Source organism: Eutrigla gurnardus, assembly GCF_963514095.1.
Source record: "Eutrigla gurnardus genome assembly, chromosome: 22".
Taxonomy (NCBI): Eukaryota; Metazoa; Chordata; class Actinopteri; order Perciformes; family Triglidae; genus Eutrigla; species Eutrigla gurnardus.
The window spans coordinates 18,001,200-18,012,721 of NC_139933.1; positions in this window are offsets into that span (position 1 = coordinate 18,001,200).

Sequence of the window (11,522 nt, forward strand, 5' to 3'; positions counted from 1 at the left end):
TCCTGCTGTTGACACACAGCAGACCTCCTTTTAAAAACAGCATAAACACAACTCTCTGATTCATTGCCCCCACGTCTCCGGATCGAGGGAATCCCTGCACTTACAGGACAACTGTCAGACTCACCTCTTGGCCAGAAATGCACAGGTTCTACTTTTATTTCCAGTATTGACACAAAAGGCAACACTCATGAGCACCGCCGCTCCCATGAATCAAAGTGCAGAGCAGCGAAAGGTTAAAAGCTCCTGGGGCCTGCAGACACATTTTTCAGGGGGGCGGGTAATAGGATCAGGGCTTCCATAACTCCCCAGAAAAGCCGATCCTCCTTCGTTTCTGCCCGTTTAGCCTTCAAAGAGAAAGTTTGTGTGTCTGTGACGGCCGGTCAGGGGGTTAAGAGGAAAGTGCATTTTTTCGGTCACAAACTCAATTTCCTTGGTGAGCTGAAGAGGCCATGCTTTAAGACCCGGAGCAGAAAGCCTGTTTAATTTGTCCCACATACAGTATCCTCCTGAACCGCTCACTCCGATGCAGACAGGCAGAGTCCCGATAGCACGAGCCGAACACCATCCATCCTGCTAGTTCTCCGAGTCTCGACCCTTCATAGCTATATAATATAATAATAACACACTCTGTATTCTTTAATGCGTCTTTGTCCTCCTTCGTCGTGTTATCTTAATGTGGAAAATGTGTCGGCAAAGGAAATGAAGCTAAACAAATTAACCCTGTTTATCATTATTAGCGAGCACAACATGTTTACATGACGGCACTTAACAGTTCCCATACATGCTGCGTTCAGTGTCGTCAGATCTGAGAGAACCAGTTTACATCCCAATCACATCTTAAAACCATTAAACAGCTTCATATATGCATCAAATATCCAAACATTAAATGTCGGATAAATAGGCTATGCGACCCAAATACCAATTTATTCAATTCCATTCAATGACTAAATGACAACTCATGCCATTCAAATATTTCTCATATTCAATTATTCAAATGGACACAAAAAATGTCCTGTCATGTCATAGTTTTCACCACAATTCAAATAATAATAATAACAATACTGTATTCAGAGCTTACATAGACATTCATCATGTTCTGGCCCACTCATTATGACCCAACCAAAAAATATAAAAATGCCAAAAACGGATCACGTGGCTGAATTCAGCATGAGTTTACCTCTTTTGTGTGCATGTGTGTGTCCATCAATCAATGTGCTGTTGCTATGACGCTGTGGCTCTTCCTGACAGCATGGTTAGTGAAAGTCAATCTTTCCTGCAGGAGGCTTGTTTCTCCCTCCGCCAACGGAAATGCTGCATTCTGCACATTGCAAGACTACATTTTTAGTTGAACACAGAGGAAATGCCAATATAGATTAGATCATATTAAGATGATTAAATAGCAATGTGCAATAACCGGCAGAAAATGTGTCACAGCCAGCAGCCTGCACTTATGCACACGAAGAAAATACGTTGTGTTTACTTTCAAAATGAATATGTTATCCAATGCATCCTTGTGTTTTGTGTTTATTAGTTGGGTCTGACACTGACTCAAATAGCTGGATTGGCTATAATTGACCGACGGGTCGATCTGGTATTGGATACCATTGTTTTAATACATAACAAGTTCAATACATTTATGTATTATTTGGTGTTACAAAGCTAGGAAATGCAATGTTTGCTTTGCACATCAAAGAGCATTCCCAGTCAACAGCTTATTAATCAAACACTGCTTTCAGATTGGTATTCAGCATCAGCCGATACCCAAACCCCCGGAGTAGGAACTGAAACTGCATCCCTTTTGACATCTTGACTTTATTTAAAGTAGCAGTCACATGATCAACCACAATTGTTTTGACTCACTCTTTGATAGATATTAACTTAAAAGACAATTTCATAGATGAAAATATTACGGACTGCCCCTTTAAAATAATAAATGCCATGGATATTTCTCCACACTTTCCTCATTGTTTCCATTCCATCCTTTCTGTCCACATGTGAGGATGTATTTGATCTGCACTAATCTGGGCTAAAAGTAACACGACTCACCGTGGCCTTTTATATCACGTACACGCCTCCACAAAGGGAACAATTATCACTGTGCCTCCGAGGACGCACGCCTCAGTGCCCGAACCCGCTCGGCTCACCACCGGGGCGAATCCATTTGAGCCGTCATCACCTGAGCGAGGACGCTGTCCCCGATAATTAAACAGAGCTCCATTGTCATGCAGGCTGAGCTGCTGTTCTGATGCGTGCCTTACCCAGATCAGGTGACGATGACAGGCCGAGTGTGGAGCGGAGCCCGGGAGTGGGTGACCGGGGAGCCGGGGTCCCTGAGGGTGACCTCGGCCGAGGCTTGGCTCGCCAGCTGCCTTCTGAAACGGGACACCTGAGTGGCTGTGCTGCCATCCACCTGATCACTCACCTTTGCAGGCAGCAGACTGTGCTGCACACGGATGCAGATGCAAATGCCAACGGTATCCCTTTCACACGTACTGTACAGTAGAGTCATGCACACATTGCTCACTTTTCAGGGAACATAAATTGCTTTGGAAACTCAACGCACACTCTCATGGGGGCCAATGTTACGGCGCTTTAGACTCGGGGCTCAGCCTGTCTTTGTGTTCGGGGGTCTCACCTTTGACTGGAATGTGTCTCTCCTCTCACTCTCACCGTTTTGCTCCATGACACGCGATGCTGGCAGCCGCTACTTTGCACCAACCAGGATCAGCCTCACTAGGAGGCTGTAAGGCATGGAGGTCCATGCATGATGTTCTGTGCTGTGTTTGGGCAGCAGCTTCTGTAATTTCATCATGTGGCCAAATACAGCAGGTTGCACCTCAAAATGGTTCAAATGTGACACAGCTAACTGATATAATAATGCTGTTTTCTGGCTCTGAATGGATATTTGCTCCCTTCATTGATCTGTTTGATTTCTGCTGTCCAATTAGGACACTCAAGGCTATAATGACAACCAGTGTGGTTTCTGTGCTTGGCAAACAACTGCATTCACATTGTTAAAAATGGAGCACCGCCTGGTTGCCTCGAGTTCTCAGTGAACTTTATGATCTTTATTCTACAGGTTGCTCTGTTATAGTGGGCACAAACTGATGTTGTTTTTGCAATTTCATATGATTTATAAGACCCTAATTCTGGGTAAATATATATATATATATATATATATATATATATATATATATATATATATATATATATATATATATAGGAGAGCCTTTATGAGGTGCTACAGACAGATTCAATATTACCTCTCAATATTACCTCTCACTATATATATATATATATATATATATATACACACAGCATTATATATATATATATATATATATATATATATATATATATATGGTCATGTAGCCCATAAAGTTGCAATAATTTGCAAATGTTATGCATGAATACATTTTCACCTGGGCAATTGGGACACATTATGTAATCTTTGCACCCGGTCAAAAGTCTGATGCATTTAAATAGAAATTTACAGAGGATTGTGTTAGAATATATATATATATATATATATATATATATATATATATATATATATATATATATATATATTCAACTTGGTGTTGTTGCACAACCAGGATACGTTGGAAAAAGTCATTTTGAATGTGGCTGAGGTTGTTCTTTGTTAAATAAAGGTTAAATACCATGTACCAGCACGACCACGAAAAAAGGAAAAGAGCACCGTGTTCAGAAACGTCCACAAGGTTTATGAGTGTTTTTTAAAGGCCAGGCGTCATTGTGGAAAGCAATGCATCACACTCAAACATACCTTGCAGCAGTCAGTGAGCAGTGGAAAAAAAAGAACTACGACAAGCACGTGTAAATGATCCACCAGACAACCTCGCTGATTAGCGCGGCATCCCCCCAGAAACAAATCCATCACCCGATTACACCTCCGTGGCAACACACTCTTTGGGGGAAAAGAAAACAAACTGCCATACCTGTCATATTCACGAGTGCTGAGCCTTTTTGTTTTCAGCCCAGAGCTGCTGCATGCTCCACACACTGACCCCCGAGGCACTCTCATTTGTCAGAGCGAGACGAACCTTTACTCAAGTGTGGGAGCGATCGGGTGGAGTGGCGGGATGGGGTGTGACGCTAGGTAAACACACAGCATTATATGTTTCATAGGCTGCTTAGTATTAACAACCCCACTCTCCAAAAAAGGTTGAAAGGCAACTGACCAAATCGAAATGAGTCGACCAAAGGGACAAATTTGCTGCGGTGGAGACCAACAGCTCGGATTTCCAGCAAAATATACAGTCTGAGAGGTAATATTGAATCTGTCTGTAGCACCTCATAAAGGCTCTCCTCTGGCAACTTCATCATGTCCCCCCCAGTAACACTCTGCATCCACAGCCTTGGGTGATAAATAATTACTTGTCAGAGCCTTGACTTTTCTTTCTGTGGTGTTTGCATGCTGTCCCTTCACTCAGCACTGTGGCACTCTGACAGCATCAATTATTAACAAGCTGCCTTTCTGCCTCGCTGTGTGTGTGTGTGTGTGTGTGTGTGTGTGTGTGTGTGTGTGTGTGTGTGTGTGTGTGTGTGTGTGTGCGTGCGTGTGCGTGTGTGTACTCTCTCTGTGTTTGGAATTTTGTGTTGTTTCAGTGCCAATAATACCACAGGAAAGAAAAGAGAAAAAAATAATTAAAAACTTTAGGTCGCATGTAAGTGAGTCGACAGATGATTACACTCAAATCCATTTCTGTGTGTTACGTGTGAGTGTTGTGTCTTTGTGTCGGAGTATCAGCAGGGCTTTCAAAGTGGTATGTTTGTGTGTGTGTGTGTGTGTGTGTGTGTGTGTGTGTGTGTGTGTGTGTGTGTGTGAGGACCTCTGAGCATGATGGTCCAATGTCTGTAATGAGTGGGAGGTAAACAGGGCAAGCTCTCATTTATTCATAAGGCAAACAGAGGATGTGTGCAGTGAATAGGAATAAGTGTGTGATGATTTATTTAAAGCTATTTGTTTCAGGCCACACAGGCTAATTCCCCTCTAAAACAACTAGTGCTCTTTATCCTCTCTCTCTCTCTCTCTCTCTCTCTCTCTCTCTCTCTCTCTCTCTCTCTCTCTCTCTCTTGTGCTATCGTACACAGTGTGGAGGAATCATTGTTTTTAAATTACTAAGGTTAAGGCTGTGAATGCAACAAAAGTAAAGTAAAAAAATATATATATTAAAACAAGAAATAACAATAATGTAACTAAATAAATAATAATAATGAACAAAATAAAATAGATTAATATCATATGTTCAAAAAGAGGGGCTGCACGGTGGTGTAGTCGGTAGCACTCTCGCCTCACAGCAAGAGGGTCCTGGGTTCGATTCCCGGGTCGGGCCGGGTTCCTTCTGTGTGGAGTGTGCATGTTCTCCCCGTGTAAGCGTGGGTTCTCTCCGGGTTCTCCGGCTTCCTCCCACAGTCCAAAGACATGCAGGATGGGGATAGGTTCATTGATGACTCTAAATTGCCCATAGGTGTGAATGTGAGCTTGAATGGTTGTTTGTCTCTACATGTCAGCCCTGTGATAGACTGGCGTCCTGTCCAGGGTCTACCCTGCCTTCGCCCAATGATAGCTGGGATCGGCTCCAGCCCCCCCGCGACCCTGAATACAGGATAAGCGGTAGACGATGGATGGATGGATGGATGTTCAAAAAGGAGTTATACAATTTGCTACCCTTTTATTAATCTAAATAACGTAAATAATGAACTTAGTGTTCATCATATACACACAAAGTGAATCATCTTCATTTCTAAAACAGAGAAAACCAGAAAACAGAATAAAAGGATGTGCTACCAGTGGAACAGTCAGCAGGCTGTTCATCTCCCTCTACACATCACTCCAACATAGATGTCTGATTACTTGCATATTTTGTGTGACTTTTTTGGCGTTTCTGTCGCCTCAGCAGTTCAGGATCTGTCTTTGTGCTGGAAACACTGCAGCGTTTATCCACTCCCCGCTGGATTTAACTCAATCTGATCACCAATGGTTTTAACTTTTTATTACCGTGCATAAAGTTCCTTGCTGCTTCGTGACAAGCGGCAGTTCATCCAGCTCCCTGAATACTTGTGTGCAGAGTGTCCACTGGTCGCCTGGCAAACTCACTGTGACAACGAGGCTCTGGGAAGTCGCTGCGGCTGGCGATTGTTATCCTGAGAAATAGTTACAGCACCTCACTCTCCGTGAAACCACAACACTGTCGTTTCCTACTTTTCTCCTTTTGTGGGCAGATTAACTCAACAAACATACATCATGTTTATTAGTGAGCTTTAGGGCTGTTGTTAGGTGGATTTTCTCGGTGAGCTGTTTCCCCTTATTTTCCAGTCTTCATGCAAAGCTAAAAGTAATTCCCTCCTGGCTCTGGCCTCGGACTTACAGTTACTACGAGGAACTTTCATTTTGATGTTGATTTTGGCGCTCCCCGTGGACTTGGACTCCCTTTAGAAACCGCTCATTTTGCTGCAGCAGGCTGCCAGGCTGCCCTGTGCGGTCCTGGTTCTGCTTCTTGATGTGCCTCTCTTCCCTCCAGAGTCAAGCAGAAGGGTCTAGGCTCTGCTCCTGGCCGGAGAAGGAGCTCTCCACCGGCTGCAGGTCAAAGGTGGCAGACAAGCCGGATCTGGGTCTGACTGCTGGCTGGTCGCTGCCAGAGGCCCAGCTGGAGGTTTCTGCTGAACCTGCAGGATTTCGTTCACCATGCGTGGTCGCTGGATCATCAAAATGTCAAGTTTCATGCGATCATACATCTTGTCACACTTGCTGCAAGATAAGCTGATGACGCCGAACATGGACCAATCAGCATCCTGTGCTGAGCTGCTGGCTTTGGTGCGTGCGAGAAGACATGGAGAGGCGGCTGTTCGCTCACAGCAACAAAGGCGGAAGCAATAGCATCAGAACTGGAGAGCATGAGAAGTGAAGTGAGAGAAGGCTTGTCTCGATGGAAAAGATGTTCTTGTTCTCCTCCTGACTGGCTTCCGTAGCAGTTTGATTGACAGATAGTTCACCCAATCACCTTCATTCTTTGGTGCCCTCTTACGCTCAGATCGTTTTGTGTAACAATCAGGTAATGATTTCATCAAATTTTGCCAGAATCCAATGATAAGCATTAAGAATAACATCAACCACTTATCCTCTATTCAGGCTCACGGGGGGGCAATGAACCTATCCCCATCCTGCATGTCTTTGGACTGTGGGAGGAAGCCGGAGAACCCAGAGAGAACCCACGCTCACACGGGGAGAACATGCAAACTCCACACAGAAGGGCCCTACCCGGGAATCGAACCCAGGACCCTCTCGCTGTGAGGCAACAGTGCTACCCACTACACCACCTTTGACTTTTACTTATGTCGGTCATATGGAGGCATCAGTAGAACTGGTTTCATAGCCGGTTCTAAGTTTCTCATGGGAACGCACACAAGTGGTTTGGTTTCCGAGAAGCAGAATAAGGGCTGTGTACATCTGCGAAACACATAAACACAACTCCCCGAGACCCGATAGAACGGAGATACTAGTATCCGTGCATAATGGTGTGACTAAAAGGTTCCAGCGCTGAGTGGTGAGCCTTCCACTAACGTCCGGGCTCCGCCCCTCAGACGGTTTTGGCCGTCTTGTTTGGAGTCCTGTCGCCCTGCTTTTCATCCGGCAGAAGGAAAATTTGAGCTTAACATGAACACATCTTTAATCATGTGTCAGAATCAATTATCACCCCCTTGAGAAGCGGCGGCTCTTTTTTGAAGAAGGCTCTCTTCCAGGAGAGATGCGTGAAAACTCCGAAGTCAAAACACACATGTCTGGAAAGAGTCCTGCTCCCAGACAATCTTAATTGCTAATTTTGTGTGTTTGTCTGCTGCACTCCGGGCAGAGAAGTGACAGTTCAAAGAGCGGTCTCTCGCTTTATTACGACTGGCATGCGAACCGTTCGGTGAAAAAAAAAAAAAACCTTTTCATTACGACCAAAAACTGATTGGTCATTTTCATGAGAATGCCTTTAAAGTCCAACCCGAGCTGCGTAGCGAAACATTTCTCTCTGCGTGTCCATTGTTTGCAGGCCGCAATCCGTCTCTTCTGTCCCCATGAGGGAAATCTGCAGCGGTTCCAAAAAATAAGATGTAGACTAAAAACGCCGCCGCAGAAAAATAAGAAGGCTTGCTTCTCCCCCTCCTCCCCAGCTGACGAACGCAGAGCTTCATGTTTACAGGGACTGTGTGTATGTGTGCCGACTGGAGTAAACCCAGGTTTCTTGGTTACATCTGGCCACGGCGCTCCAGATTACACTGCTTTTGACGTTTGAAGATCTCTCTTCAAGATACAGTCCTTGATAGATAAAGCAAAACTCGAAATGAAAGTGCGACTCCGGCGTCCCTCGGCTGCTTTGATTACGGGTGTGTGTGGAGCGTGCCTGGCGGAGATATTTGCTCAGACTTGGCCGGGGATTAAGGGGCTTCTCTGCTGAGATCCAGAGAAAACAGAGGACTGATCCCCTCCATGTCCCTCCGCGGGGCACGAGTGGGTGGCGACTGTGATGCTGCTGCTCGGGATTTCGTCTGTGCACTGTGTATGAAGTCTGCAATATATGTCTATAGATATGTGCACTTAAAGGAATAATGTGTTGCATTTAATGGCAGAAATGGAATATAATGTGAATAAGTGTGTTTTCTGTCGTGTTTAATCACCTGAAAATAAGAATCATGTGTTTTAGTTACCTGAGAAGGAGCCATCTTTTCACAGTCGACCCAACACTGGCTCTCGATAGGGCCTTTGGCGTTTCCCTGCCTTCGGCCTTTTCACCTCCGTAGCTCTCCTACACGCTTGGGAGAAGTTTCAGTTGGTTGCAATCTACAACCTCCCGCACTAAATATTACATATCGCACCTTTAGAAGATACCATGGTGGGGAACTTCAGGTGCCTTACCTGAACGAGAGCGCCAATAACTCGCCCATCTTACTGGGGAGAGATTCCACATTCCCCATGATGATGGAGGTTTGTCCTCGGCTTCCCCGTCTCTTCCTCCTCAGCTCGCGGGGGAAGCCCGGGTCTCTCCTCCGGCAGCAGCACCACTGAAGTGGAAAAAGCTGGACGTGAGCAGGAGCTGCTGCAACAGGCTGCCACTGGTGTGACGGCATCTCAAAAACCCAAATAAAATGAAAAGATCAACAATTGTGGGCGTGCACAAATGTTCTCCTTCAAAGCAACCTCTCTGATCCCCTTCATCATTTAACGTGGCCTGTATTATGCTCATGGCACACACACACACACACACACACACACTCACTCAGGGCCTTGTGTTTCTAATGTGCCGGTGGGTTTGTTATTGCACAGCCCACCCGTCTTTGCGCCACGCTCCTGTAACGTCAGCGTTGCGTGTGGAGAGCGGGGTCTGGATGACTGGAGGGTTTTGGAGGCTTAGTTTCGAGTTTAAAGCGGGGGTGCAGGCTAATTGTGCACAGGTGACCCCACACAGGTGCTCCAGCGTGCATGTGTGTGTTCGGGGAAAGCAGAGTGACGCCATATTGATGGAATTATAAGAAATAATGCGGGGCAGATCAAAGAGATGTGCGAGGCTACCAGAAATGTCCGTCTTTCTGCAGCAGCTCACCCCCACGCTAGGAAGAAAAAAACCTCCCACCACATGCGGTCAGTTGTTTTTCAATAGAGAGACTTCAAGTTCTCTCCGAGTCCGCGACGCTGATATTGAGCCCGACGTTGTCTGACAGGCCTCGTCTTTGAGCAGATGTTGCCGTTCATACCGGCTGCCCTTCAGAGGATGAAGAACTGACTGTGTTTGTTACTGTGAGGAACGTCGCCGAAGGGGCCACTCGTTACGGATAAACAAGCGGAATCAAACAAGTCAACAAATGGACGTCAGTCTCCCGCCCCCACTGCTCCCCACGGCTCCGTTACGAAGTCACAACATGAGGACACTTTCAACAGGTCGCCCTCCCGCACATGGTGGTTCATCTGCTAAGTGCCTGTCAACGCAATTCCTCCGATCAGTCAGCGGACCGTGGGAGGGAGGGCGACGCAGAGATCCCCCCCCGGCAAAGACAAACATAAAGGTGCCGGGAGGAGGGAAGACGAGATGGGAGTCGGCGGGAGAAAAAGCATGATGGGCATTTGGGGAACGGAGACATCTTTGCAGACAACGACAGCTTGTCCCTTCAGACAGGGCTGTGATTGATACACTGTATGAAGAACAGGCCTGTTTGCTGTTCCAAGCTGTCAGCTCTACCATAAGCAGGGAAGAGGTGAGGAAGTATATAAGAGGTGGGCCTGCTCAGTGCTCGGTAGCATCAGTCAGGTCCACACAGCGCCGTGCACTGGACTACAGTTTAAAGAGTGTAAATTACATAAGAGCTGTTCTTTTGTCACATGTGAGCACACCAATGAACTCATGTAAGGTCAAAGGTTATATTTTCGATCAGAATAACAGTAACAGGGTTCTCTGGTCTAGAAACACTGATTTGAACTCCACATTTACTATTGATTGGCTCCTGATATTTGTCTGTTTATGGCCTTCAATGAAAGAAGTTTACTATAATTGACTAAATGAACATGACGTTCTATTGAAGACTTGAAACTGATTGAGATCAACGTTTACTAAGGTAATAAATCAAGACAAGAGTAGGCTCATTTTCTCATTAGCTGTGTCCCAATTCAGGGTCTGCAGCCTTCGGAGGACCCAGCCTTCGCGGTCTACGGAGGCAACACCTTCGGAGACTCCTCCGAAGGCTGGGTCAACCGTCGGTAAATGGGACGGTCTAACCTACCTACGGAGCATTTCCTGATTGCGTCGCGGCGTCATCACTTCTGCCGGCCAAGCCCGGGAAAAACACAGGTCAAAACAAAAATACGACAGACGAACATGATGGAGAGTTTTCAAAATATATTTATATATATATATATATTTCTTTTTTTATTATTATTATTATTTTTTTTTTTTGAGCAAGAGGAGAGGCGGCTGCGGCGACACCGGCGGCTTGTTTATCTCCGGCTGGGAGAGAGCTGTGGGGAGGTAACGTTAAAGCTGTTATTTTAACCCATATTAATGTTAATACATAGCTAGCATAGAACGTGGTAATTAATATACCCGTTAATAAATGATACCGCTAAGTGACAAGCCATATTAAGTATAGATTGACATGGATAATGTCATTTAACCATAAGACTTAATACAGGGTTCATACAGGTGCTTAAAATGTAAAATCTTTGAAAATGCTTTAATTTTAATGCTGTTTTTCAAGGTCTGAAAAGTGCTTGAATCTTAGTTTAAATGCTTGGCTTATAAAGTGATTTAATTGAATAGTAAAATGTGTACGAACCCTGTAAATAACCCCGACTTAATTCAATATTTTATTCTTGCCTTTATTCTTTTAAACATTTTAGTGACATGGCATCCGTCGATTGCATCAGCCCTGCAAACCCCGATGATGGACGATGTGGTGGACAGTGGAGACATGCATCCCACACCCCCAACCTTCCAGATGATGTCCCACTCAGAGCCAGAAGAGTC